The sequence below is a fragment of the Phalacrocorax aristotelis genome, unplaced genomic scaffold (genome assembly GCF_949628215.1).
Source record: "Phalacrocorax aristotelis unplaced genomic scaffold, bGulAri2.1 scaffold_57, whole genome shotgun sequence".
NCBI classification, from domain to species: domain Eukaryota; kingdom Metazoa; phylum Chordata; class Aves; order Suliformes; family Phalacrocoracidae; genus Phalacrocorax; species Phalacrocorax aristotelis.
Genome location: NW_027441133.1, coordinates 537,019 through 543,991, shown reverse-complemented (window position 1 = coordinate 543,991; position 6,973 = coordinate 537,019). Strand labels below are relative to the sequence as shown.

Genomic DNA, 6,973 nt, shown 5'->3' with positions numbered 1-6,973 from the left:
TCGACTGAAGAGCCCACAAGGAGCAACAATTGCGAGGACCATTCTCAGGCTCTTGGAAAGTAACGGCGCAGACAGGAATCCTTCCTCCTTCAAGCTGCGAGTGGTGCCTGCAGGGTTAAAAATAATAATAATAAAATTATAACCACACAAAAAGACACCAGGTGAGCCCAGTGGCCCTGCCTGTTTGTAGAAGGACAGAAGCATCCTCGGAGCAAAGAGCCCCTGACGTGCTTCTCCTCAAAGCACAGAAGGTCACACTCCCGTCTCAAACAAGGGAGCCAAGGAAGCGACTGCTTTTGATGCAACAGCCACGAGGTGAGGAAATGACTGTCCATCACGTGCAATCATAACCTGCATTTATCTCCTCCTCTACCTGCGGAGGAGGACGAACATGAAAGATTCCTTCAGCTGCCAGGCAAAGGATTGTTCCCACTGTTGTCGCCTGCTTCAATATTCCACTTAAAATGCAGCGTCTCTTCTGCACAAGCTGAAAACAGCGCCAAACACAACTAGCATCCTGTTTCTTTACTTGGGCTATGTAAAGCACTTCTCCTCCAGACTTCTGAACCTTCTGTGCACCTTCACAATCTATTCTTGCCACCTCACTATCCCTCCACTCTCTATTTATGCCTCCAGTAGTTCCTGCTGAGTCACTTCAAAGAACATTGTCACCACAATCCCATCATTAACATACTTCAGCCCTTCCACGTCTGCCCTCATTGCAGGAGCTGGTTCTGAGAAATAATGCCTAAAACCTCTTTCACTGAAACACATACATTTCCTCCTTTCACTGAATACTACTGACAGAACAAGCTGCCTCACAGAAAAGAGCTCCATCACATCCTAACTGCTTGACAGAACCCAAAGAAGGAGCTTTCCACAATTCCTCAATCCACAGGCACAATAAGGAAAACAATCCGAGCCCACTGGGGACAAGGCGGTCCACTTAATCCACGTATGACTTAATGGTTGCTTCAGAAGGGGATTCCTAAACATTCCGGGGTTACACTCCACATTTCCGTCCCTGAAAAAGTGCTCTTCAAATTAACAGACTTCGTCCTCAAGCAAAGCCTTGAGAGCCCTGCACCTCCAGGCGTGACCCAGTGCAAAGGGCGACTTACTCCCGCTGCAGAGTTTTCATATCCCACAGTGACAGGCAGCCGTTGGAAGAACCCACGGCGAGCTGGTTGCTTCTGCTGATGTAGCGCAGGGTCGATATTGCTGTTCCTGAAGGGCTTTGCAGTTGAAAGCAGAGATGTCTCCCTTCTCTGGCCACAGTTTCTCTTCCTTGTGGAACTCCAGCAGCAATCCTGGTGGCAACTGTTAGACCTGCACGCACAAAACCACACACGACATGAATGCGTTGTGCCATTCAGGTTGCATTTCAACCACTGACGTGACAACATGTATAATCTAATTCTACCGTCCCAGGCAAGATACCCATTGATGCAACACTTGGTTTGCTCTTTCCATTTTGTGTCTGGACTGGACAGGTATCCTCACTCGTACTTCAAAAGCAGGTAAAAGCGTAAACTCCATAGGAAAATTCTTCCTGGGCTCTGCACATCAGGAGTTTGGGCCTCATGATGAAGCTACTCCAAGTGACACCAGCTCCTGAGGACGCTGTTGTAAGAGCCAAAGCGGCAAATGCAATCCAAATACACCAATTACAGGTTTTGTTTGTCCAAATGTAGGGACTTTGATGAGGCATTTTTACTTTAAAGAACAAGCCTAAACTTTGCCCCAAGTCAATGAACAGAAGCAGAAGGACATTCCCAAGAAACAGGGCACGTCCGACACACCTTCCTGTCAGGCAGCTGCACCGACTCGGAGGGTCAAATTCCTACCCCTCGCTGGCGAGAGTCACAGTGACAGAGGGACCCTGGTGGGAGGGGGCGTCTGTGACATTAGAAGGAGTATGAAGCCGCTCCCATTTTTAACCCATTCAGGATTAGACGATGTCAAACCGCCAGCTGTAATCAGCAGTCAGAAATGTCTGCACAGCAGTATCTTCAAAGTGGGATGCGTGTTGTTGATTTAAAAGACACAGGTTTTCTTACTTTTCATTTCAGGTTTAAAAACTGCCGCTTACCCGACGGTTCATTTTCGCTCTGGCTGCAAGAGAGATCATCCAAACAGGTCCACCAGAAGGAGATGACCATCATCTGTTGCCACTGCTGCCGCTCCAAAGAGCCCTTGCAGAGCCCGGTGTAGGTGCTGAGGGCTCACGCTGGCTCCTCCGGGACTAGTTATGGGCTCTATAGCAGTTACCTACAGGAAAAATACAATTCAATATTTAAGCTGTTTGACAAGCTAAATAGAAATCAGTCAAAAGTGAAGCCAGAATTAGCCCATCAGGAACAAGAAAGTAAGTACAGGTTGGTAAGACTTAAAAACACAGCATTGATTCCAATTCTATCAAGACAAAGCAAACAAACAGACAAAACCTAAAAAGTCCCATACAAAACTCCGTTACTGCCTTCCGTTTCCTAGATTTCCTGCAGTTATTTAACTAAGTTCACTTCAACTGCCATGGTGCATTCTACCATTACACCTTACCAATTTCCATTTCCTATTTAGAAACCATCAACTCCAAGAAAACATAGAAAATCAGTTAAATGCAAGAAACTGTATCATATTTAAGGGACTTAAGTAGGAAAGGCCAAACTCACCCTCGCTCTCCCACTGCTCCCAGCCCGTCAGCCCTGGGAGACAGCCTACGCCTTCTTTGCCAAACAGGTACTGGGGCAAATCACGGCTCTACGTCAGACGAGGCCGCGGTCAAGTTGCAGGGGGGACACACCGTTGCCATGGGAAGGGAGTATTTTTAGAAAGTGTGGAAGGGAGATACCAGCTCAGTAAAAGTTACACCAGTCCTCACTTCGAGTGAAGAGAGCAACCAGGGCAACCAGAAAAGTTTCACAGGCACACCAGCACTTCCATGCATGTGAACACAGACTTAAAAAGCCGGCCTAAACAACGGCAAAAAGCCCAGCAGCTTGGTCGACAAAAGCCAACTCCGGCTGAGGAGAAGCGCACGCTGCTCTGGAACACGCGGAGCCGCCTGCCAGCAGCTTTAGTACAAGGCCCTCATGAAGACAGACCTTTCAGCACCTGCAGCCCCTCCCGGGACAGCCCTGACTGCTCCAGCAGAGACACCAGCACGTGAAGGCTCCTGCACTAAGGCTCCACAACAAAAGAACACGGGCTGCCCTTTGGCCTCCTTGCAAAATGCAGCACAATGACAACAGGAAGCTTTACACCAACAGCAAAGTGTTACACGACAACAGAACAGAGAAGTGAGCATCACAAGGTATCCTTTTCTTTATACGTTGGTTTTTCCCCCCCCAGAGGTGAGGAAAACTGACCAAACACCTAATCCCAAAGGTTCTCTCCTCTCCCATATCGAGCACTTGCTGTGACTGCGCTGCCTGGCAATCTGCTGCAGAAATACTGCAAATATTGCACTGCCGAATTAGCCAATGTTCCAGTTCCTCTTCAACCTCTTTTTCTCTTAAGATCTCATTTTGTTGTTGTACAACTCGCTCCAAATCAATCTTTTCCACTTTTGCATACAGGTTCCCAGTTTTAACACCTCAATTTTCCAGGTAGAAGCTCCTGAAACTGCCTATTTTCCCACGGCGCTCGGCACTGCCTTTGCATGCTCTCCTAGGCTGCTGCCAACTCATTCTGGGAGTGAACACAGAAGATACACCCACACGGAAAATTGTCCTGAAATTAAGGTGCTCATTAAAGCCTTGACACAGCAGTGACAAAAACTGCAGAGAGTGATGTTCAGACCAGATCGGCATCTTTCTTTTAAAAAGAATCAGTGTGAAAATCGGAGAAACATTCAGGCAGATTAAAAACCCCTAATACGCAATGTATAAATGTGGAAGGAGGGTTACAGAAGAAATTCAAAACATAGGGGCGGTGGCCACGTGCCAGATTTATCTACTTGGTTTTGCTGACCCTTCCTCCCACTCACAGCTGGGAAGGGAACAGCCCAAGGAGCGATACCTGTGCCCTGCCCATGCTGGTCTAACTGGTCTCAGAGTAGCAAAAAGATAGGGAGCAAAATGAAAGCAACAGAGGAAGCATGCTTGAACTCGAGCGCATTCATCAGGGCAGAAGAGCCAAAATTCAGAGAAGCCTATGCCTTATTCCAACATTCATAACCTTTATGACACAACAGGCAACTTCCCCCCCCCCCCCCCATGACTTCTTCCTATTGTTCACGTTCAAAAGTGAACCAATTGTTGTGGTATAAGAAACCTCCCTGAGAAAATGGAGAGTTACAACTACATTTGATTTCAAATCACTTCTGTAGACACAGAATCAAGATGTCACAAGCTCCTTCTCTACCTTTCCTTTTCCCATTCCCAGCTTACTTAGATTCCAGAAATGAGACTTAGAAAGCTAGGTCACTGTTCACAAACATAATTACTCAAGGATTATACTCTCGTGCCAGCACACAGCTTGCCTTTCCATCTCAAACTCTGAGATTCATCAGGATGATGGGCAAACTAACACAGCGGAGCACCAACCCAGCTCAGCTCGGTCGAAATCACCACCACACAAATGCTTACGGCCAGGAATCACACTGTAGCACTACAGACAAACAACACCCCGCCTGGATTCTAGCAAGTCAAACCAAATCACGTTCTGGGAAGCTGAGTAATAAGGACGTATTTCTTTGTCGCAGATTCTAAGGTGATCAAAATAGAGTGAATCTCGATGTTCCGTTAACTTAAGGTGACTCTTGTCTACATGCAGATAATGAGCCGAGGGGAGAGGACATCATTTGAGTTTATGGGTTAGAGAAGACAGGGACAGTTAGCAACATCACACCGGAGTATCCCACCTGCACGAGCACCGTATGCAATAAGCAGAGGTTCAAGGGCTTCAGGCTGAAAGTCGGTCTGTAACCACCTGCCAGAGAACTCGGTGAAGGCCGTTTTTTCCCATCCTAAGCCAACAGAAAAATGTGTTTTGCTCTGAAGTCACCTGCTTGCTGGTCCCACACTCGTGGGAATGTACCTAAGTCATTTACAGCACAGCCGTGGAAGTCTCAGATACTTTCAAGACAGTATTTATGACAGAAACGAACCATTCAGGACATGTATGTTACAGGCACTTGAAAGGGGGGTTGGGGAGGGGTTCTTTTTCACTCTGGCCAACAAAAGGTACTTTTCAAGGCCTTTTTGTCAAAGTGGAGAATTAGGTAACTACGTGCTCTACCGTGAAACTAGAAATCTTGTTTTACTCTCAGCAAACTCAGAGGGTAATGGTACCGTTAACCCCACGATTTCACATCAAGGTGCTCTCGACTGGATACTCTGCAGTAACAGTATGGTGAAGCCATACAGAGAATAGACTGCCTAACAAAGAGACGCTCCAAAGCTGCTCCTGAAACAGCGTTATGCAGCACCTGACAGCGTTCCCCCCATTAAAAAGCACCTACCCTTCCTGGCAGAACAACTGCTGTAACCACGCTCGATGTCCCCGGGTCATACAGGCACAGGACACTTCCCTCTGCTTCTCTCAAGCCAACCAGCAGCCCCGTTCCCGTCTGCCAGGAGACCTCCCTCACCACGCGGATGGTGGGAGGCTGCTCACGGGCTCCACTGAAACGGTGTGCAGAGAGCCCCTCTCCCGTCACAGCGCTCACGACCTCCAGCTGAGGGCCACACGCCAGCCAGGCCAGGCCACCTCTCCCTGGAAGAGCAGGGAAAGCTGGCTAAAGCCAACTCCCAAGAGACGATTGAAAACAACGGGAAAATCACAGTCACTGACCCTTTGCTTCAACAGAGGTGCCTCACAGAGGGAGACAGACTTACCGAATTCTGGTCAGTCATTGAAAATCACCCACTGAACCCTCAAGCAATACATCTTCAAATGAACCACCTTATGATTTTGCATTTGTGCTTGTCATTCCTGCACTGAAGAATTCTGGTTGTTTGGGATAAAGATTACAATATCTTGATCTATAGACTTTATACCATATTCAGCTTGGTTTTGCTAGAAATCATCTAAACACATACCGGAATACAACTCCTAAAGCATACTTCAAATAGAGCAAATCTAAGGCAATGCTTTTCTAGTTTACTAACTTTGCTTGACACAAGCCTGCTTTGGGCAGGGATTTGGACTTCAGCAAGAAATTACCTTAAAATGGGCACTGCGGGAGTCAGTTTCAACTTTTACACATGCTGATCTCAGAGAGAACTTAGCACATTTAGTTTCACTGAACTACTTCCAACCCAAAGGAAGCATTAACTCAATTACTGCACTTACAGTCATGTAGAGAGATTCTACACGGTCTTCACAGAAGCCCGGACACCCAGGCAGGCACCCGGCGCTGCCTTCCGATCACCTACAAAGTCAGCTACCTCATCTGCTCAGCCACTCTCAGCACCTCTCACGGGACACTCCTCTGCATCCTACTAAATACTCTGCAAACCCGGCTGCAGCGCCTAACAGGGCTTTCCTCTTCCTTCTGTTTGTATTCAGGCTAGAAAAGAAAAAGCAGGGTGGGGTTGCCTCTTTATCACTGTGGGAGAACTATTTCTGCATGGGATGTTATGATGGTACAAATAAATACGGCCCAAAACCACGCCAGCACTTTTTTGACAACTGCCCTTCATTCAATCAGAAATTGAGGAGGGCTCACTGACTTGCGCCTGTTATTTTAATAGCTCAAGATTGGCGCAGGCTGTTGCAAATTCCAAGTTTAACTACACAAATATTTTAATATTAGCATGTTTTCATAGTTTTGTCATAGTTCATCCTTTCTGTTCTCTCAAAACCTGATGCATCTGAGCAGCACCGACCTGACACAGCTGATACTGTGACCCTGTGCTTCAGGCCACCTCCAGGCAACAGCAACTTTACAGCAAGGCCAAATTTCAAGGGAAATGCTCCCCTCTGCAAAACTGCCTGCGCAGCACAGACCCTCGGGTGGTCTCATCTT

At 47.3% G+C, this 6,973-nt stretch overlaps 1 long non-coding RNA gene across 1 annotated transcript; it reads right to left on the bottom strand.

Annotated features, from left to right (window-relative positions):
- Positions 1 to 5,709, bottom strand: LOC142050926 (uncharacterized). The gene is made up of 4 exons (XR_012658209.1): positions 5,465 to 5,709; positions 2,093 to 2,271; positions 1,122 to 1,329; positions 1 to 107 (listed from the first exon to the last, which is right to left on the bottom strand). It is a non-coding gene; the product is annotated as an uncharacterized LOC142050926 (long non-coding RNA).
- Positions 5,710 to 6,973: the final 1,264 nt, after the last annotated feature.